Source organism: Mauremys reevesii, linkage group 5 (genome assembly GCF_016161935.1).
Source record: "Mauremys reevesii isolate NIE-2019 linkage group 5, ASM1616193v1, whole genome shotgun sequence".
Taxonomy (NCBI): domain Eukaryota; kingdom Metazoa; phylum Chordata; order Testudines; family Geoemydidae; genus Mauremys; species Mauremys reevesii.
Window position 1 is genome coordinate 80,321,421 of NC_052627.1, and position 23,652 is coordinate 80,345,072.

Sequence of the window (23,652 nt, forward strand, 5' to 3'; positions counted from 1 at the left end):
GGCTTCTCTTTTACTTTGTCTTTGGGTTTTGGAGCCTTTAGGATACAATTGGGCCACATTTTCTATCTTTCCCTGCAACCACAATGACAAGAAGTTTAATTATTTTAAAATAAAAGCTAAGATTCTCATGTAATCAACTGATTACAGAAAGTGTGATTTTATATAAAACCCAAATATTGTGAGAATCATTTTAAATGCACATTAGAAACACTGATTTAGGTGCCTAAATATGAACTTTAGTAATAAATTTTTCAAAAGCATCTAGGTGATTTAGGATTACTATTTTCAAAAGTGACTTAGGGTATGTCTTCACTACCCGCCGGATAGCAATCGATTTCTCGGAGTTCGATATATCGCGTCTCATCTAGACGCGATATATCGAACCCCGAACGCGCTCCCGTCGACTCTGGAACTCCACCGGAGTGAGTGGCGGTAGCGGAGTCGACGGGGGAGCCGCGGACGTCGATCCCGCGCCGTGAGGACGGGTAAGTAATTCGAGCTAAGGTACTTTGACTTCAGCTACGCTATTCATGTAGCTGAAGTTGCGTACCTTAGATCGACCCCCGCCCCAGTGTAGACCAGGCCTTAGACTCTTTAAATCAATGGAAGTTCAGTGCCTTTAATATCTTTAATAATCTGGCCCTTAGGAATCTCATTGAAAGTCAATGGGAAATAGACTCCTAAGTCACATAGGCAGGGCCGGTGCAACCATTTAGGCGACCTAGGCAGTCACCATGGGCACTGGGATTTGGGGGATGCCATTTTCTTCGGCAGCAACCATGGCAGACAGATCTTCGGCCATCCCAGTCGCCACCCGCATTTAGGCGGAGGGAGCTGGGGCAGGGGAGCGCGGGGAGGGCCACCTGCAGCAAGTAAGAGGCGGGGGACAGCATGCAGGGGAACTCCCCGCCCCAGCTCACCCCTGCCTTAGGCGCCGCAAGCCTGGGAGGCGGGAGAAGTGAAGCAGTGACGGCTTGCTTGGGGTGCTCATGCACAGAGCAGGGACGAGCTGGGGCGGGGGTGGTGCCTCAGGGCAGAGGGTGGGGGATGGGGAGCTGCTGCAAAGGGGGGCGCCTCAGGGTGGAGGTGGGGAGCTGCTGTGGTGGGGGCACCTCAGGGCGGAAGAGGGGGCACAAGGTGGAAGTTTCGCCTAGGGCGAGAAACATCCTTGCACCGGCCCTGCACATAGGTGCTTTTGAAGGTTTTACTCCTTAGAGTAAAAAGAACGGGTGTACTTGTGGCACCTTAGAGACTAACAAATTTATTTGAGCATAAACTTTCGTGGGCTACAGCCCACTTCATCGGATGCATAGAATGGAACATATAGGGAACATACACATACAGAGAACATGAAAAGGTGGGAGTTGCCCAACTTAGAGTATAACTGTAAGCAGTAATTTTTAAAAAATCTAGGTCTTAGACCTTTCATGAGTAACACAATGCCCTGCACCAGGACACACAGCTCGTTCAATGAGGGTTTAATATTTAAAGCTGAGAGAATGAGCAAAAAGAAAGCTGAAATCTTAGTGTAATGGTGTATAGAACTAATAAAAAGCTATGCCACTCTAAAGGGCCCATTCTCTAATCCAGTGGGGCTGGATTAGGCAGAGTTTAACATCAGAAGAAGTTTTGTCTGCATAGAAGTTTCAGTACCACACCTCTAAAGGGGCCTCGGCCATTGGTGGCATCTCAGTCCTCCCTGTTCTCTGCCGGTGGCACAAAACAGTTCAATCTCCTGACCAAAATGTTTTAGTTTAACTAAAGTCATTAGGCTCAATAGAGGGGTATTGGGGTGAAATTTAATGGCTTGTGACATATATGTGGTTAGAGTAGATGCTCTAATAATGGTCCTTTCTGGCCTTAAATGCTATGAAATCTAGGAAAAAAAGGTATTGTTTTGTAATGATTGGGACACTTGACAACTGCAAGATCAAACAATGCAGCTAAATTAATTTTTAATTGTTTTTCACAGTCATAACCTTTCAAGTAATTGATGTATGCAAACCTGTGATTTATAGCTCTCTGGTAATATAATTGTGTGTGTTTACAGAGGTATACAAGCACCCATATGAAGCCCATTGGGACTATTCACATGCATACACATTAGCAGGATTGGGGCCAATGAATGTACCACCAATTGTATTTTTCGTTAAACATAAAAATAAAAACAAATGTTTATTAAAAAACAAACAGCAGCTAGGGCCCTGACCCTGCAATGAGCTCTGAGTGACTTCTCTCCCTTCATGGAGCCCATTGTAGTCAATAGGGCTACACATGGGTGCAGGAATAGACTTGTTTGTCTTAGATCCTGCAATGAGCGCCAAAGTATAACACTGGAGGTGTGGTTTCTAAGTTGCTTTCTTCTTTCTAATGTGTGTTGTTGCTTACTAAGAAAACTTGTCAAATTGCTGCTGGTATGTCTGTTTCCATATAGTCCTGTCAACATGACCATGTTTTCCATTATTTATGCATATTAGCTCTTTTTCAATGTAATGTTTCATCCATTGTAGTTGCCTGCATTAAGTCTTTTATTCACAGCTTATTTTGGGGGGCAGATTTCCTTATCCATTTCATTGCCAATCTTTGTCAATCCAATAACATTGCCAATGGCAAAAAAGGCTCTCTTATTACGACTGGCATCAGTAAGTAAATTTAGAATTTATAGCTTAGGTGTAAAGTAACTCAGTGTTTACAATATGTAACAATGCTACAGTAGAACCTCCGAGTTATGAACACCAAAGTTACAAATTGACAAGTCAACCACACTTCATTTGGTACTGGAAGTATGCGATCAGGGAGCAGAGACACCCCAAAAAGCGCAAACAGTACAGTATTGTGATAAACTATTTAAAAAAAAACCAGCATTTTTCTTCATAGTAAAATTTAAATGTTCAGATGTAAACATTTTTTTTTTTAAATTCCAGAGTCAATGTATATTTTCTGTCATGGTACATTTTCAGTTTGGAAACTCAGATCCTGTTAGCCTTCATTTTTTATTGGATAGGTAAATTTACTTTTGGGTTTAGAATGATGTGTGTTATTTTCAGTGATCCAATACTGGGTACTATGTCTACAATGGCTATTTAATCATATTGAGTTGCTCTTTCATCCATTTTGTGTAAATTAAGTATGGCAGTTTTTATTGGAGAATAAAAGATTGCACTACCACCACATGCAGGAGCTGCATATTATCAGTTAACCACATAGTTAGATATTATCTGAGTAGTTCAGTTATATAGTGTGATGATAGGGGTAGCTAAACCACTTTACCAATAAGACTGCATAAGCACGGCTAAATTGTGGATTTGCTGCAAGGCTTGTTTGAGGCAGTACTTAGTTGGGTGGCCCTTAGAGCACATGGTGGAAATATACCGGTACCAGCCCTATACCTGGTGCAGTGTATGTACCCAGGCACACCATATGCCTCCTTACTCCCTTATGCAGGCATGTAAGGTAGGCCACAATCTGGACTGTAACATGCAGTACTCTTCCCTGCTTCACATTAGTTTACTCAGAAGTGAGATGACCTAATTAAAGGAATTGCTTGGGATGGCTCCAGGCACATGTTGCATTAAGTACAACAGTTTAGGGAGTATTACAGGGGTGGGCAAACTTCTTGGGCCAAGGGCCACATCTAGGTGGGGAAATTGTATGCAAGGCTGGGGGCAGGAGGGAGTGCAGGGTGCAGGAAGGGACTCAGGGAAGGGAGTTGGGGTGCAGCAGGGGTGCAAGGTGCAGGCAGGGGGCTTAGGGCAAGAAGTTGGGGGGCAGAGTGCAGGAGGGGTTCGGGCTCTTGCCTGGCACCGCTTACCTAAAGCAGCTCCAGGGTGGCAGTGGCATGCACTGGGGCCAGGGCAGGCTCCCTGCATGCCTGCCCTGTCCCCGGCCCTGCGCCATTCCAGGAAGCGCTGTGGGCCCTGGAGGAGAGGGGGCTGAGGGCTCCACGTGCACTGCCCTTGCTGCGCCTCTAGGTACCTCCCCCAAAGCTCCCATGGGCCACAGTTCCCTGGTCCCAGCCAATAAGAGCTGCGGGGGACGGTGCCTGGAGGCAAGGGCAATGCACAGAGCCCTCTGCCCCCCACCCAGGGGTCGCAGGGAAGTGGTGCCAGCCACTTCTGAGAGCGGCATAGGGCCCATGGCACCACAGGAAGCAATCCTGTGAGCCGGATCCAAAGCCCTGAGGGGCTGGATCTGGCCCACGGGCCGCAGTTTGCCCACCCCTGGAGTATTACCATCTTGATTACCCCCTGTCCTGCCTATTAGTTATAGGAAGCTAATCCAGTGCAATCTTTTTGTTCAATATGTGAGGACTTTAAAGTTTTAATCAAACTCAGCCTAAAGCAACAGCAGAGAAAAACTACATAAAAATATAACCAGGTTTCCCAGGATATTCTTATGTTCCCCTTTAATTTTTCTTGCCAAATATTATTGTAATAAATGCTTCTCCACAATACATGGAAATCTTTCACTCTTACAAGATTCTGCCTTTGCACATTGCAGTGCTGTGGTGACATCAAGTAATGCTCAATAATTCACGATTGCCATATTAACATTTTTAATGAGTGCTTCCAAAGCTGACAAATAGGTAAAGGAGAAGCTCAGCAAATCTATCTATATGACCATCACCACTATGCCATCAGAATACCATCCCAGGAATTGATGAAGTTGGGGAAGTATTATCTTCTTTTTACAAATGGTGAATTGAGATACAGGAAAATAACTTATCCCAGGTCACACAGAAAGTTTATAATGAGAACAGGAATTGAACCCAAATATCATGCGTCCCAGTCCAATAACATAGTCCTACATACCCTCCCACATTCTTTACAGCAAAAGTCCTCATATAACTTTGACTTTTAGAAAGTGGAAACCTCATTTTTTTTATTCACTGTATACAGACGACCATTTGGGTTGCATTTTATGGCATAGGAAGAACCCTATTAATGATCACATACATTTCAGAAAATAAAAGCTACATTTTGGAAGATGGATGCTGTAAATAGGATAACATATGGGTTAAAGGTATCAGAACTTTGTTTCTCCTCTCAGTATTCACAGCGTGTCAACACCAGAACTTGTATCTTATACCGATGTTTATCTGAGTCTCTGCCTGCCATGCGTTATGTTCTGCATCACAGACATGTTAGTGTAAATGACATATACCAGTTGAGCTGCCTCCAGTCTTTCAAAACATCTATTTACCTTTCGGTAAAGGGAAAGCAAGGACAGAAAGCTGGATGTGGTGCATCATGTATTGGTACTAAAATTATCATCAGGGTAGAGTGCTAAAATACTATTGTAATATTTTACTCTCATTCCTCATCAGGAGGGTACTGTAGGTCACCCTGGTGCAGGGTGGATAAAAATCAATTAAAAAAAATTCTGCTAAAATGCTTTTTGAGGAAAAAACCTATCTAAAGATAGGTTTAATTAAGATACATTATAGCTCAAAGATATCTCATCATGGAATAGGTATTATAAATTCTAATTGTATGAGACAATAAAGTCATGTAATGTTTAAGAAAAGTTTTGTAAAATGAGTTCCAATAGTTCATGGATTAGGGACCCAATCTTATAGGGTTCCAGAGGCTTCTGTATAGATTATTTAGGTTAAATCTTCCTACCTACCCAATGGGACTCAGTGTTCAGTCTAGAAGATGCCATCAGAGATGCCTAGTTTTGCAGTTCTCAAACTTTTGTGGATAACATGCTTGTTAACAGGAAAAATGTTTAAATAAATAAATATATAGAGGTGAGAAATAAGAGACTTCAACCCTACTGTCCCTCTGCAAATTTGTGTACACAGAGTCAATCCTCTACTTCTCTTAAAAGTGCAAAGTTTCAAAAAGTTCAATGAATAGAAGATTGTTGGGGGTGGAATAGATCTGGACAAGGAGAAGAAGTCTGGAGATAAATGTGAGAAGAGAGGGACAGGTAGCGGAAACAAAAGTGAAACTGTTTGAGCAGCATATTCCAGAAGTCTTGAGGTCTTTGAGCGTAGCCTTCATTGATTTGAGATCTATCATACCATTCTCTCACTAGAAGGGAAAACCTATATGGCAGTAGGCCATAAAAGAGACCCAGTTTGGGAATATTTGAATGAAGTTCCTCTACCTGAGGGTAAGACAGGCATGGATGCAAAATGCCAACAGTGCCACAAAGAAATGCAAGGCCTGGTTGCCCGAATGAAACATCATGAGAAGTGTTCCTTCTCAGGAGGAAGCTGCGTTGAAGATGATGAAAGGAACATGTCTGAACATGCAGGATCTTCAGGTTGGTAAACTTTTTTATTTCATACTCCTTTCTTAAGGACTGCCTGTCTTCCTTCTGGACTATTCTTGAATTCTCATGTTTGAGCAAAAAATATAGTTGTTACTCTATGGTACTATCATTTTAGATGCAATTGTGATAAAAAATAGATAGCTGAAATAGGCAGATCTTCCTTTTATAATTTCCCCTTTAAAGTAGTACTGAGTGTCAGTGAATGCAATGAGTAATACTAAATGAGCAGTATGGTAATGATGATTAAATAACTGCATTGACTTAGTTTGTTAAGGAGAATCCATCCTCAACATACAGGATTCTGAAGACTATCTACCTTCAAGATCACCATCATTTTCTATAGTTCAGAGTTATCTGCCAATGACAGTGTTTTAGTCACTTCATATATGGCAAAAAAAAAAAAAGTTCCATCATCGAGAACCAACCATAGTTAAGTTTGTGATAAGAACTAGCAGACAACAAAAAGAGGCAATTGATGAAAAAATTGCCCGGTTTGTTTAAGCAACAAACTCCTTTCCATATGATTGAGAACCCACACTTCATTAACATTATTCAGTCATTAAACCAGGATACAGAGAAATTGAGCAGTGTGCAAAAGATCTAGAAGGTAAAATTGTTAACCTGAGTCTTGATGGGTGGAGCAATGTTCACAATGATCTTGTTGTATGTGCTTGTATGACAACAGAAGAAGGGAACTTCTTCCTTACAGAAACAATTGATACATCAGGAAATGCACACACAGCAGCATACTTACAAGTAGCAGCAGTAAAAGCTATAACAAACTGAAAAAAAATTCAAATGTCTAGTACCCAGCTAGGTCACAGACAATGCTGCAAATGTATCTAAGATGAGAAGCCATTTAGGAGAGTCCCAACCTAATAACATCTGGTTGCAGTGCTCATTTGATGCACCTCCTAGCCAAAGACTTCAGTGTTCCAGAAATAAAGGCTAATGTTGTTGAAATTGCAAAATACTTCTATAACAACCACTTTGCAGCAGCTGTTCTGAAAAAAGTGGGAGGAACCAAGCTAACTCTCCCACAAGACATGCAATGGAACTCCGTAGTGGACTGTTTTGAGCACTAGATCAAGAACTGGCCTAATCTGATGACAGTTTGTGAACAAAATCGTGAAAAAACAGATGGCACTGTCACAGCCAAAGTTCTCAACATTGGGCTTAAGAGAAATGTTGAACACATGCGGAGTACCCTGAAGCCTATTTCTGTAGCCTTGAACAAAATGCAGAGAAATAGCTGTTTTTTTGCTGATGCTCTTGAAATTTGGAAGGAACTGAGTGAGATCTTAAAAAGAGAAATATGCAATGACAGAGTTAAATTACAAGCATTAAAAAAAAACAAATGAGACAAGCACCATCTCCAGCTCATTTTCTTGCAAATATACCTCTACCTTGATATAACGCTGTCCTTGAGAGCCAAAAAATCTTACCGCGTTATAGGTGAAACTGCATTATATCGAATTTGCTTTGATCCACCGGAGTGCGCGGCCCCCCCACCCCCCGGAGCACTGCTTCACCGCGTTATATCTGAATTCGTGTTATATCGGGTCGCATTATATCAAGGTAGAGGTGTATTCTCAATACACAGCACCAGGGTCAAACCTTAACCGCTGAAGAGGAGTTGGCTATGACGTGGCCATCCAGCAATCATTCCTCCATGATGCCAACTATAATAAACTTCAGAGCTAAGGGTGAACCATTCAAGAAATATATGTTTGCTCATGATGTTTTAAAGAAAGTCACACCAGTGAACTGGTTGAAGTCACTTAAGTGCTTGGATTCAGAGACTGTTGAAGTGATAATCTCACTTTTAACAGCAGTAGCGTCTTCTGCCAGTGTAGAAAGAATATTTTCTTCCTTTGGACTAATTCATTCCAAATTGAGAAATCGTTTTGGACCTGAAAAAGCAGGAAAGCTTGTTTTTCTTTTCAGATTATGAACAAACAGGAAAATGACAGCGAAGATGACTGAGTTAGCTGCAGAAACCAATATTTTAAGTTTCTCATGTTGACCTGTCTGACACAGTTACATGAAATATTTTATTTAACTATTTTAGTTAAAAACAATTGTAACAAAAACAAAACCTGATTTTAAAAAATGTGAATGTTTAACTAAATTCAAAAATTCATATGCTTGTTTTGTTAAAATACTATATTTGCCGTTGAAGAAAAAATCCAGAATACATAACATTGTTGTTTTAGTTAAATAAAATTTAAATGTCTGTCTTGTAATGATCTCCTCCAAATACAGCATGGCAAGAAAATCCTCCAAATATTAATATTACCCTGTTGAATTGGAGATAGTTCACCTCCCAGTGACTTCATAAATATCTGCTTCAAATACCTTTGGTAAATGAAATAACCAAACAATCATTCATTTTCTGATATAGCTGTAAAACTAATCTGAAAAGTTTTCAAAATAAATCATTTAAAAAATGTATAGTGTATACCTTCTAAAAAATGAAACCTACATCTATCTCTGAGTTGTGAAGAAAATGTACTAAGGTTATAACAACCAACAAGAATGCACTTTTATGTAGAAATCCATGATTAAATCGAGTCTTCCTGACTAGTGATTTAATCAATTTGATTTAAAATCAAATCCACTCTGCTCTGTTGTGAGGATTCTCACCATGAACCACACTCCACAGAACATGTATATTTAAATTTAATTACTTGAAATTGCCACAGCTTGTTAAATAAAAAATAGTGCATAAAACATATGTACAAATTTTGCTTTTCTCTGAAAAGCTATCAAGGCCATTGTTGTTATGCAGGTTCACATGAAATCTGGTGGCCTACAGAGATGAGCAGTTCACTACATTTCAAGCATCCAGGGCTTATCACAGTCTATTTTTGGCTAAATTTAATTTTTTAGAATACATTTCACTAATTTAATTACATTGTAGACAGAATAAGCCAGATGACTGGGCAGCAATACTGATGCCTTTTTGAGGCCTAGTTTCAGATATGAACCTCATACCTTTCCTCAGGATCCAATGAGAAATAATGGTCACTTTGCACGCAAGTGGCTCCAGGTGTTTGGTCACTGAAATGGTATTGGCTTTGGTTTTGAAGTGGATTGCTCCTCTAACCTTCCAACTTGATGAACATGACCACAGTTGAAACCATCAATCAATAATTGCATGTTGCCAGACAAGAATCTCTCTCCAGTACAATCCTGCATGGTTTATAACTTAAAACAAATAGCAACAGAGGAGGGAAAGCACAACTACCATCACCTCATACTTATGCTCTATAAGAAAGCAGTTCACTAGTTTACCAGATTTAAGGAGGGTAACAAATTTGAGATTTTTTTGGACTGGGGCTGAGTCACTTACATAGCTGATTTTTCTGCACATCTTCTCCAGTGATGGAGTGGAACACAATCCAGAACAAACAGTAATGTTATAAACTACAGAGGACTATACTGAAAATCAATATTCATAATATTCTTACAAGGCACAATATTTTGGTAAGCTAAAAAATACGTTCAGGAATATAACAGATAGATGTCTAGATCTAACTATCTAGATTCAGTGTAGCTTAAGAGCAAAAAAATACCTGTGGTTCTAGATCAGTACAAGCCCAATTCTGCCACATTTACCTCAGACCAAGAGCAGCTTCAATGAAATCAATGTGACTACTTGTGAAATAAGGTACTACACAACACAAAGACGGCAGAACTGGACCATATATTACTTGTTATAGCTGTGTTGCAAATTCCAAGGTCCTTAATGTGTGTGGCTGATCTCTTCTTTTCAGTACTAAGAAATTCTCAGTTTTCATTATTCTCACTGTGGCTATTGGTACTCCTTTAGCCAAAATTTCAGTTGTGTAATGAGGAAGAAATAATTTGGAAAAGGGACAAAAATGTAACTAGTAAGACATCTGCCCTGTTAGCTACAATATTCATTCCACTTAATGATTCACTGGAAAGAAATGTCACAGTAAGAACCCAGTTGCTCTGCCAATTAATTCATGAACATATTTGGACAAATTGGTGGGACTTAAGGGAAAAAACACCCTTAATTTTAGAGAAACTAAGTGAAGTGTGCAGGTCTCTGTCTGAACTTTGAAAATAATCCAAATGAAGAAAAAAAAGGCAACTTTGGGCAAAGCCAGGTGAAGGATTTACAGCAGCCGAGGGAATGACAGACATTGTTTCCATTAGTTACATGTTCAGCAATTTTGTCATCACAGCAATGTTCAAAACATAGAAAGCCTATTTCTGATTTTACTTTCCCCACCTTTACCCTGGTCTAACTCCTTTGACTTCAGTGGAGTTACTCCTGATTTACACCAGTGAAAGCAGAATCAGGCCCATAACATTTACTATTGCTGGGCTCAATTATATTTTTAAGCTATTTAGGCACAACCTGCTATTGCAATCAGCATAGAACTATACTGTCCAGGAGGGATTATACACACTCAAGACAAAATGTCTCATGGCATTTGCAAACAAGCATGGCCTGTATGTCTACTGCACCTTTAAAAGGGTCAGTTTTTGAATGAGGGCTAAATAATACAATATGTCAAAAATGGTTTATTGTGAACAAGGATTTCATCTTTGAGATTACACTGACTGAAAATATAACTCACCAATGCTGTAATAAAGCCAACTGCAACCTCTAATATATAAAGTGACTTTAAAAAAAACAAGTATAAGCGAAGTATCTGTCAGACTGGACCTTACTTATTCGTTTGATATTAACAATGAAATTCACTATTAGGAAACAAGTCCAGAAATCATTCAGCTCAGGATCAAGGGGGAAAAACACACACTATTTTAACTTTCCTAACACTTACACATTTGTGCTATAAACTATTCAGGGATATGAAAGTCAGTATTATTAAAAATGAATATTCTGGGTATACATAGGGCCAAATTTTCAAGGCAGAATGACATACATGTTTTATGGTACCATAGACATAATAATTATACAATCAGGACACATACATCACTGTACTTGCAAAAGCCATGCATTTGCAAGCACTAATAAATAATACTTTGCATTACACATCCAAAAATCTCAAGGCACTTTATGAAGATGAATATAATAATTATTCCCCATATTCAGATATGGGGAACTAAGGCACAATAAGGTTAAGTGAGTTGATTACAGTGACAAAGTGAACTCATGGCAGAGTAAAATCAGGCCTTCTGTGCTGTAACCACTAACACTAACACCAACACCCCCCCGCCCCAGTTCTCTCATTTGTATGTAGTTACTGATCTGGTACGTGGAAATGCTTGTACATATGCACAAATGCAGAGCCCCAATCCTGCCTAGGTCTGGGCAGCTACAACAGGTACACATGCTATGTTTTTACTGTCCTTCTACAAACAGAGCTTCATGAGTTATTTTTGTTCTCCTTCCCCATTCATTGACTGCAAAAATAATGCTGTGTTTTAAGACTTAAAAGGTATATTTAAAACTTGCCTCCTGTATATGCCTCGTACTATCCCCGTGGATGGTTTTTGTAGGATCTTCTATTGATATTGCTTTGAAGCATACTTCATAAATGGATTTAGACTCCAATGGCTGCCACAAGATGTGACTCAATCCCTGAGGGAGGTGGGAGCTACCTTTCTTCACTTAGGTAGTACAATATGTGCTTTCTTAGGCAGAGTTCTAGAAATTTGCTCTATAGCCCTCGAACTGTCAGGCAGAGAAACTGCCCTGAAAATGCAGGGTCACTACACCAAAGCCCTTGCTGAAGCAAATGAACTTCTCTGCCCTTTCAAGGAGGTTTTTTCCCCCTATATCCTGTCAATTAACAAGAAGAATATTTGAGCTGCCTTCATGGTGAAATTTTTAGTTCAGTGTTTCTCAGGGTGGACTTTTGTTACAACAAACAAACAAAAAAGAGAAATGATTCAGTAAAAAATCTCTACTCGCTATACCAATTGGCCTAAGATAAAAAGAATCTCTCAGTGAGAATAGCAGCAAAAGTTCCCTTCCCTCTGCATGGACATGTAATCATCCTGTTTTATAATTATAAAGTTACTAATATTAACAGACCTACCAAGTCTCACTCATCTTGCTGGAGTTTCTCTTAATTTTTATTATTTTAAGGCAGTTTTTACAGCACCACACCTGTTGTTATGAATGTGTGTGTTTCAATTGCAAAACCGGCTCGAGCCCCCACCCAGTGACTTGGGACAATTACATACCACCCCCCAAGGCACCTCTAGGAGGCAATACTTCCCCTCTCAAAAGCACAGAGTCTGAGTGTAGCAAAATCCTTTTAATAAAGGAGGTAAACAATGTGGCATCATATTGGGGAAACACCACAAACAGGATTCATAACATAAACCATGAGCAAAAGACCCACCAAATAAGTTTTGGCAATGTCCTTTTCCCCTTAGGGTCTTAAGTCCAATCACCCCAAAGTCCAAACCCAAAAGTCTCTGTCCCTGGGCAGTACTGCCCCAGAGTTCAAAAGTTTATCTGCAGAGTTTTACCCTCCCCAGCCTGGGTGGAAATGCGGGGGGGAGGCACACAGGGTAGTAAGGGGCACCATACGTGGGCCGGGGCCGACTGCCCCGCCTCTCCGTGGAGTTCTGCTGCAACCTTCACCATGACCGGCTCCACTCCACTAGCTGCGCTGCTCCTCCAGCCGTTCCCGCAAACCACTGCACATGCTCGCTCGCTGTTCTGTGGGCCGGTCCACAAACTGCTTCGCTCTGCTTCACGGGCCGCTCCAACCGTCCCGCAAACTGCTCAGCTCAGCTCCGCTCACTGTTCCGGGGGCTGCTCCAACCGTGCTGCAAACTGCTCCGCTCTGCCAGCCACTTAGCAATAGATCTTCAGGCTCTCCCACTAGTTAACACAGCACTCAGTGGTCTCAGCTCAGTAAGTTTAGCTCTTTTAGTGATTTCAGCTCTTAGTGATTTCAGCTTGTAGTAGGGGAGCCCCAGTGCTGGTGCACCGTTGGCCCAAAGTGAATTCAGCTCAGCAGCCTCTACATGGACTCCTAATGGAATCAAAATTAGCTCTGCTCTTCAACAATGGAGAGAGGAGGAAGTGCAATTAGTGTTCCAGGCCCTCAAAAAGGGCCCATACCATCAGTTACACACACCAGTCCCCAACCTCTCTCATTTCACTGGGTTTTGGCACCCATGCCCCTTGTCTAGCGAGTGCTACTTAGTTGATGGTGAGATCCTCTGTCATAAAACAGGTTCATAGTCCCTCATTCACATAATCAGGGTAACAACACTTTATTCTTCCTGCCCCAATAACAGAGAAATTGGGGATCCCACAGCTGTCAAAGTTACCATTTTAGGCTGCCGTGGGCTATGCTAAGCAGGGTGGGTGTGCCTATGCAAACAAGATCAGCTCCTGAAATTCTTTTCCACTCTCGCCATAATTCACCACCAGATGTCAGGGTGGAGCTCATCCTGACTCTGCTTACATATTTTATATATATATATATATATATATATATATATATATATATATATATATGCACTCTCACTAACTACATAAAGTTCTATATAAAATATTAAAAGCTAAGCCAGAATTAATGTATTTTAAATACATTTAAATACAAATTGTTATAAAAAGAGTTAATGAGACGTTAATCCATACAGACCTTTGTTATCAGTTTATCTCACCTTAGTGAAAAAATTATCACTGTTTTCAGGTAGGAATTTACAAGTGTTAGCCATCAGTGTGTGTAATTTCACACAGCAGAACATGAATAGTGTTTGCACTGAAAGATTATATAGCAACGGCTTTAGAGAAAGAACTGTGTGTTAAATGAAGATGTGCTGTTAAGCTCTCAGTCAAAAGGAAAAAAAATGGAAAAAAATACAAGTGGAAAGACTATTGTCAGAAAATCTATCCATATGTGGCTAACTGCATACGCTGCCTACAGGGCATTTTGTTTTGTTTCGTTTCCATTCAATGCCTTATTTTAATACTCAGTTTTTCCTCTTGTTCACTGTGGAACACAGCCTACTATCATCTGATGTGAAATTAGCCAGCCTGGATATCACAATTGTTATGTAATTTGTCTGGGTGCATAAAGACACTAATGAGGAATTTGAAGGGGGCGGAATGAGTTGAAATAATTGAATATATGCTTCAGCAGTGATGTAAATAAGGCAAGATACCATTCCACTCCCATAATGCCAGAATCAGAGGGATTACTGATGCAGGCATCAGATTTTATTTTTAATAATTTATAGAATAAATGGCACATTTCAACTTTAATATGTAAAAATAAACAGCCAATTGTTGGTGGTAGTCACTAAAATTTGACATTAATTGAAAATAGATTCTGAATGTTGATATTGGGATAAGATCAGCACACCATGAATGCTAAAATTTATCTCCAGAGTGTTAGTATGTGCCATTTTCTATTCATATAGCCAATGATCTGTGAGCCCATAAGTTTCATATGCCAGAAGACAGCCATTGGCGTGGTGAAGCAGCTGATTATCTCCTTCAGGTTTGTAAGGATGGTCTTGGTGAGCACAGTGTTCTTCTTGGTCAGATGGAGCTGGATGTCTAACGCCTACTATCCAGAGTTAGACTTCTGGAACGTGAGGTCTTCTGGGCTGGTTTCACAATATGATGACATCACAACTAGAGATGGGTGAATAGTGGGAAGATATACTTGTAATATGATCCAATCATGTAAATATCCTTCCCTATTAGCTTTTCCACAGATGCGTGTGCAACTTTGTTATGACTTTGTTCATAAAATGTTTGGGAAGGAGGTTTTATTTGAGTAAATACAAATATACTTTTGGGAACTATCTTTTATATATATATAAAATAAAAGAGTATTTGATCTGGAAATGCATGTCTCGCCGTCAAATATATACATCACTCATACACACATGGTGGAAGTAAGAATAATAAATAATAATAAAAAACAAATAAGAGAAAACTAAATGAGAAATCTTCAAGACAGCCAATAAATCTGACTTATTTTTCTTTCTCTGGGGTCTTTATAAAAAAATCCAAAAATAATATTCATTCTTGTGCTAAAGGAGAAAAGGAAAGATTTTAAATGATCTAACATATCCAATATTTGCTTATTGCCTACAGTGTGACACTCTGCTCTCTCCTCAACAGACTCAGTGTCCGAATGATTTCTTCAGGTACTACTTCTCTTCACAAAGATTAGTCCAAGCTAATTAGGGGATGGGAAAAGACTGACTTTCCTGTATAGTAACTGTTCTTCCAGCTGTGGATGCAGATGTGTATTCCACTCATGTGTGTGTGCGCGCGCCCAGTGCATAGAAGCTGGAGAATTTTGCCTAGCAGTACCTGTAGAGGCAGTGCTTACAGCCTGTGGCTCTAGCCTCATCCCACCCACCCGATTATTTAAGAGCAATGTTGCCTTGATCTCCCTCAGTTATTTCACAAACATCAGGAGCAGAGACCCCAAAGCAGAGGGGATGGAGGGTGGGTTGTGGAATAAACATCTGCACCGACATCTCAAAGAACAAAGTTACAACACAGTGTAGTAACTGTCTTTTCTTTGAGTGGTTGCAGATGGATATTCCACTTAGGTGACTCACAAGCAGTACTCAAAGAAAATGGGGTTCAGAATCTGCTCAAAGAATGGCTGCATGACTGCCTTCTCAAAGTTTACATCTGACTTAGATATAGTAGTAATCACAGTGTCTGGTAAAAGCACATATAGAAGATCAGAGAGCAGCCCTGCAAATGTCCAATACTGAAACATCACTGAGGAATGTTATCATCATCAAATGAGCCCACAATCTGTGAGGGCATGGTCTGAACTACTTCATATGCTGATGTAATGAAGTTATCCACTTGGAAATCATTTGCACAGAGACCACCTCACCGCTCATCCAATCTGCACAGGAGATAAACAGACAAGGCAATGCCCAAAAAGGCTTAGTTCTGTCCAGATAGTATGCCCAGAATCGACTCACACCCAAGGTGTGAAATCGCTGTTCATGCACATTGAGAGTGCAGTTTAGGAAAGAAAACTGATAAATCATTTGTTAAGAAGAAACTGCAAAACCATTTTTGCTAAAAAATTTGGATATGGCTGTTTGGCCACATTGTCCTTGAAAAACTGTACACCAGTGGCTCTGCCATTAAGGCATGCAGCTCACATACTTTCCTTGCAGATGTTATAGCTACAAGATAGGCTGTCTTCTGGGACAGGAGGAACAGAGAACAAGTTGCCAAGGGCTCAAACGAAGGACCCATGAGGGCATCCAGGACACTATTAAGGTCCAGCAAAAGAATCTGCTCTTACAGAGTCAGGTAGAGACAACTGATTCTCCTTAGAAACCTCACCACCATGGTTGCGGTCAAGTGTATCTTCAATATGCTGAGTGAGAGATCAGAAGACTGAAGATGCAGGTACTACAAAATGTCCTGAATACAGGCAGGCCAGCATTAGTTTAATTCCCTGAACAAGTGAACTAAAAAAATGTTCCCACTTGGTCAAATAAGTCATCCCACTAGAAGACTTCCTACTGTTAAGCAACACTTGTCGAACAACTTCTGAACATTGTTCTTCCTCGTTTAGCGATGTAGCGTCCATGCCGTGAGATGTAGAGTGTTGGATGCAAAATTTCACCATGGTGCTGAGTTAGTAGGTTGGACTAAAGAGGAAAAGCGATATGGGGGGGGTGTCAAATTGACAGACTTAGAAGGTCAGAGAGAACAGACATTGCCTTAGCCAAACTGTAGCAATGAGAATCAGTTTGATATGATCTAACCTCATCTTGAGAATGACCTGTGGGATGACTGGGATTGGAGGGAAGGCGTACATCAGAGTTGATCTCCAGCTGAGGTGGAAAGAGTTAGTTAAGGAGTCTGAACTGAGACCCGCTCAAAAGCAAAATTGATAACACTTATTCTCTCTCATTGCAAAGGGATCAACAGTCAAAATGCCCCATTCAGCGAAGATGTACCTGAGCACACTGGACTCCAAAGACCATTCATGATTCTGGGAGAAATTCCTGATGAAGTGATCTGTTCATTGGAACCGGACCCCAGTTAAGTGAGTGGCTGTGGGAGGTGATGCTCTCCTTGCTGCAGAACTGCACAACTTTGTTGCCTCCTGACACGGCTGGTTGGCTCCTCGCTGCTTGTTCACATAATACATTATGAACATATATGAACCACCCTGCCCCCGTTTTATTCCAAATAGGCTCAGCGGGCATTGTAAATGGCTTAGAACTCCCAGACATTGATATGGAGGAAAGCTTCTTGTTCTGACCACAAACCCCTAGATGTGCTATTGAGGAGACGTCAGTGACAACAGTCCTGATTGGTGGTGAATGTGTACAGGGAAGACTCTGGCATACGTTGCTCTCAACTCTCCAGCACTAAAAGGAGCCCAGGATCTCTGTAGGCACTCAGACAAGACTTTCCAGCAAAAGACAACTCAGGTGATAGACAAACTTCAGCCACACTTGAAGAGGGCAAAGGAGTAGCCTTGCATGCTGGACAACGTAAGGGCATGCAGCCATATCACCTAGTAGCTTTAGCCGTACTCAGACTGTAGTTTAAGGTTGAGATTGTAGTGCCAGAAATATGTGCTGAAGTGTTTGAAATCATTAGTTCAGCAGAAACACTCTTAAACTGGTAAAGTAGTAGGGCCCCAATGAATTTGATTTCTTGAGTTGGTGTTAATTTCTACTTTTCTCTGTTCAATATCAGACCCAGAGGATAAAAGAGATGGTGTGAATTGGACATGGGAGATGTCTTGCTTCTCACTAAACAATCATCCATAGGAAACATGAATACCTCTTTTTCTGAGGTAAGCTAGGCATTTTGTAAAAACACAAGTTAGTAAGGACAGACTGAAGGGGAGCATAGTGAACTCATAGTGCTGATCTGCCTCAACAAATCTCAGAAAACTCCTGTGGCTTGGAAGATAGCCACATGGAAATAAGCATCCTGAAGGTCTAGGGCAGCAAACCAGTTACTGGGTTCAACATGGGAAGGATAGTTGCTAGGGTGATAATTCAGATACATGAGATTCCATATGATCTATGAAGATTGTGGAGACTGAGGATAAACCTTTAGATTTGGGGACCAGGAAATACCCAGAATAGAATCACTTTTCCCATGCTGTAGGGGAACCTCCTCTGTAGCTCCAAGTACAAGCAGAGTTTGGACCTGCTGAAGGACCAGTGTCTTGTTAAGAGGGGTCCCTGAAGAGGGACAGGGTAGGGAAGAGGATGCACAGGAACTGTGTGCCATAACCTGGTCTCATGGTGCTTAGGATCCATTTGTCTGTGGTGACTGTACCCCCCAGCACAGTAAAAGTGAGAGCCTGTCCCCAAACCGAGGAGACAGAGACAGAATGCCCTGACTCCTGCTGAGGGTGGTGAGAAGGAACTGAAGAGAGTTGGGGCAATGCTGCCCTTATGTAGCCACAGAAAAGTCTAGAACCACAGGGAGCAAGCACCGACACTATAGGTACTGCTAGGCAAAATTCTCCGGCTGCTGTGTGCCAGGCACATGCACACCTGAGCAGAATACATATCGGCAACCATTCAAAGAACTACATTGTGTGACTTAGCTGACCAGTCAAGCATATCAAATTCAAAATATTGAGTGTATTTAAACATTCACTAGTTTGTGACAATCCAATAGACATAAATATATTCTTTAAAGTTTTGTTAGAACAATTATGAACAAAAATCAAGTTTGTTCAAGTCATGATGGATCCCCAGATAATTCACAAACAAACAAAAGCCAAACCCCCAATAAATGAATAGCTTGAAACAAGTAGTTCTGCCAGCTGATTCCAAGGCTCCCCAAACCTGCACTGTCATGTTAAATGTTTGGCAGGATCTGACAGGGCATATTCAGGTGGGCACAGATTTCCAACAGAAACATTTGTCCAGCCCTAGTTAATTTTTGGCCAAGTTTGCATAATTATTAGTAACAGGCTAAGTTTGAAAGTCTGAAGTTCCAAAGACTGGCACCTCTGCTTCCGGGTCTAACTGGAACCTGGAAGTACAAAGGTTTGTGAAAACAAAAATAAGAAAAATAAAAAACAAAGATCTTCACATATATCCAAACTATTGAAAAAGGTCCTGTTTGGGTGCCATTAGAGTTCTGGCTGAAGGTTTAGGTCAGTTTGTGTTTCACGTTATCTGATACACCTATTTCCAATTATTATGTTTGTCAAACATTTTTTGAATTTCTGATCACTTCCTTTTACAAGCATTTATTAGGCACCTGTCACCATCACTCCCCACAAACTGCAGGAGGCTCATCAGGGCTCTTACATGTCTTTCTCCAAGACCCTCTGTCTTAAGGGCACTCTGTTGGCTCTTAAGTGACTGGAGTCCCTCTAGAGGTAAGAGTGTTTCCCAAGCCAACGGGAGATGAGGGAGAGGAAATATGTCCTTTTCTCCCACAAGGCAGTAATGGGGAACGAGAAAAAGGGGAGCCCCTTTCCCAGCAGCCAGCATGTAGGGAGAAAAGATGAAGTTCTTACATAATATGCCATCATGTCACAATATTACAGCTCTACATAATGATGAGTTGCAACAGTGCAACTAGACAAAGTAAACAAGATGATGCTACATTAGGACATAATTTGTGAATATGTGACTTTATTAGATGACAAATAGCTGCTCAGCTGTTGAAGTCAAATAGCACAGCTCTATCTGGTCTTCATTCAGTGCTGGACTTTTCCATAACACAAGTGAATAGAAATAAAGAATAGTGAGCATGATTCTGTTCTCACTTCCACTGTGGTGTGAAAGGAGAATCAAGTTTACAAATCACTTAAGATGAAATATATTCCACCTACATAAAACCTGAATGTTCCAGCTCTATGTAAGAGAAGTGCCACCAGTGCACGGCTACTAGCTCTCTGCAGCTGCTATCCCTACTCGACTACTAGGGTGCAACAGCAGCCTCATCCCTCTCCACAAGTTGTCTTGGGTATTAAGGCAAATTGATCTATGTCAATGTTGAACCATTGCCCCGGGCTTGCCCCAGAACTATCCACTGTTACCCTCAACCTTCTGTGCTGATCTTTGTAGGCCCACTGTGGAGACTACTTTTGTGGCTTGCAGTAAGTAGTCAGACATGCTCAGCCAGTTGACCCTGGTGCATCTCCCGTCTGATCCTTAAGTAATAAAAAGGGCAGTGTGCTGCCCTCCACACAATGGATGAATTTCAGCCATCCTGCATACTTTGTTCTACCATTTTTAAATACTCTTGTTTTCGGTTTTTCAACATGGTCACATAGTTTTAAACAACATTCAGTTAGAACAAATACCCACTAATCTCTGCTATTGATAAGTGTGTGTAACTCACAGTAATCTCCACGGGAGATACCCAAGCTCACCGATGGCAGAACAGATGTTGAATTCAAATTCTTTATCAGCATGAAAAATTCTTACTATACAAGTAATCCTAGCTATCAGGATAGAACCTTAATTGTTTCTAGAAGCAACACATCCTGAAAGCAATCGCTGTATTTGGAAAATAGACCTGTACATCGGGACCAAATCAAGGAAATTCTGAGATGTCCTATTTGATCAGACGTGTAGGTTCCATTATCAAAAGTTTACACATACTTCCCTGTTTGAATTTATACAGACAGCAGTGACAGGTCCCATTTGTTTATTTAACCAACACTGACTGCTCTGAGTGATCCTTTACTCTCCAAACACATTGCATTACAAGTAACAGCGCTAGACTATTCAGGACTTACAAGGCTCCCTCGGAGCAGATCAGTTAAGTAAAATAAAAAATGCAAACCAGGAAGTTTATTATTTTTTCACTGACATATTTGACATCACCTTTGGAGAGTGAACAAAGACACACTGTCAAAGGGAGAAACCTGCACAAAACGTTACTGTGTGTTCTTCATGAATGCAGAGGTATATTTAAGCAAAGAAAGACATTCCACTGCTCTCCTGAGACTTCCTTCATTCAGCTGATTTATTTATAGTGCCACATTCACACCACTACAATTCAGGTTGTGTCAGCATTTCACATACCGACTCCTAATTGCAGGAGCTTATTACTTGATCATAAAAATTAATGCTACCTTGAAATTTAGCATTATTTGGTCTCAGTTCCAGAGCAATTTTATTTGACTATAATTTTTTTAATGAAATGTTTCATCATTTTAAAATGGAAAAAGTGGAAAATTCCCAGTTACAGATATTCCTTCACCCTTACTTTACATAACTCAAATATTATTCTGATAAAAAATAATATTTGGAAAGTTTTGCAAATAATATAGTTTTGCTGTATTTTTTTCCTCCAAGAGACTCTGTTGGACTGCTGAGAATCACACATTTCTTCCAAGCATGTGCCCACTTCACCGGGGGCCACATTGCAGCAGCCAATCTTCTGTCTAAACAGTATTCCTTTCAGAGACCCTTAAAAACCTCTTCATAATGGACATCCACAAATGGGCTATAGGTGATTCACCCTACCTAACAATTATTAGCAGAGAAGACAAGCAGTCATTGCTGAACGGTGGAAAAGCTGGGTACATCAGTGAGGAAAGAGTGCTCAAGCTGGGGGAAGAGGAAGTGGGGCCTTTTGGTGAGTTATCAGAAGGCAACAGGCTCATTGTTCAGGAAGACGAGCAGGTAGGAGAGAAGAGCTCTAGATGAGGAGAAGAGGCGGTTTATGAGACGTGGGTGGAAGAAGGTGGCTGGGGTGGCCCAGCACTGAGGCACAAAGGAGGACAGATGGTTGCGGAGAGGCACCGGCCAGTTGATCCCTTTTGGTCAGAGACCAGAATGTCAGCTGACAAGGTGGTTTAGTCATAAAATTAAATGGACAAAATAACCAGGTCACTGGATGATTATGCGTCACCTCACTAGCTGTCTGAATGCCCTTATTAGGTGAGGAAGAGTCAATCAGCCAGAGGTGTGTCTGCTGAGTGATGCAAATCCTACACAGCTCTGAGGTTGCTACCTGCCCAGAATTATCAACATGTGGTGGCCTGGGGGAGCAAGAGTCCAGAAATGGGATCCAGGTGTTCCATAGCAGTGGGAAACACTAGCATAGGGCTCTGACCTAGACCTGCATTTCTGAACAAATATCACAAGACACCCAAGATATTAAATTTTATACAAGTCTATATTTTTTACCAAAATATATATTATACAATACAAACTATATACACGCTTTATAAAACTTTATGTGAATTTTTCTTGTATAAAAAGTAAACTGAAAAGCCCCTCTGTAAAATTAAACGAGTTAGGAAACCCAGTCACAGCTTTTCAATAAGAGAATTGACCCCGACAGCTTTCCCCTCATGAAAAGTTTAATACAGAACAATACTGTATTTTTAAATGTAGATTTGCTTTGACGTATGGCCCAGTGTTTCAATAAACTTTTTTTTTAAAATGTGAACGCTAATTCCAGGATTTTTCTATGGCAAAGTTTGAAAAACCAACTATGCTGAACTGAGGCATACAGTACACAAAAACATAGTAATTGTGGTAAGCCAGTGGTCCACAGTGTATGTGAGCCGATGGACTATGTCTGTGTAAGCTGTCATTTAATGCTAGCTTCTTGCTTAGAGAAGTTATAGCGTGCAGCAGGAAGCTGATCATCAAAGCTCGAAAAAGTGATAGATCTCAGAAATGGAAGAATTGGATTTGCTTTTTTAGACATTTTCTTCATTTTGGTCATAGTAAGGAAGAATACAGGAATGTTGTAGACAAATCAAAGTTTTTATTCAGGAGGTGTTGTCATTTCACCATAGCAAAACATTTCCCCCCCCAAAGATACGTTAACATCCTATAATCAAAATAAATGTTATGTTGGAAGTACACAGATCAAAGTACTTTGGAAACGATAAGCCACATCAAATATCCTTATAATGGAGTAAAGGGCAGTTACAGAAATAATTTATGAGTAGGTTAAAGAAGCCTGCTGGTAAACGTGCCAACACCACAGATTAACTAGTGCATACATTAACATCAGGGAAAGAAAAATTAAATCTTACACTGAACGTGTCAACATTTTAGATTATCTATTGTCTCTGCACCACATGCAACAAGCAAGCAAACTAGCCAATCAATGGGAAAGATGGTTTTTAAACACTAAGGATTTATGTGCTATAATTGAGAAACTCTCTTTACTTAGATAGTTGGTTGTATTCTACTAACTTTCAAATACTAAAAGCAGGAAGAAATCAAAAATACAGTGACCTGGGGTTTTGCTTTAGATCTTCTCTTATGATTTGGATACAACAACTTGAGAGCTAAATTATTAAAATAAATTTAAAACCCAGCCCCTTCTAAAATGTAGTGCATATAACTTTAGATGAATATTTCAGAGAGCCTCAAAAAAGGGTCAGTAAAGCAGGACCTAGACTCTTGTTCTGCATAACATAACTGGGTTTG

At 40.5% G+C, this 23,652-nt stretch overlaps 1 protein-coding gene across 6 annotated transcripts in view; it reads right to left on the reverse strand.

Moving 5' to 3' along the window:
- Window positions 1-23,652, reverse strand: part of SORBS2 (sorbin and SH3 domain containing 2) — a 434,202-nt gene that overhangs the window by 221,541 nt on the left and 189,009 nt on the right. The window lies entirely within an intron of this gene.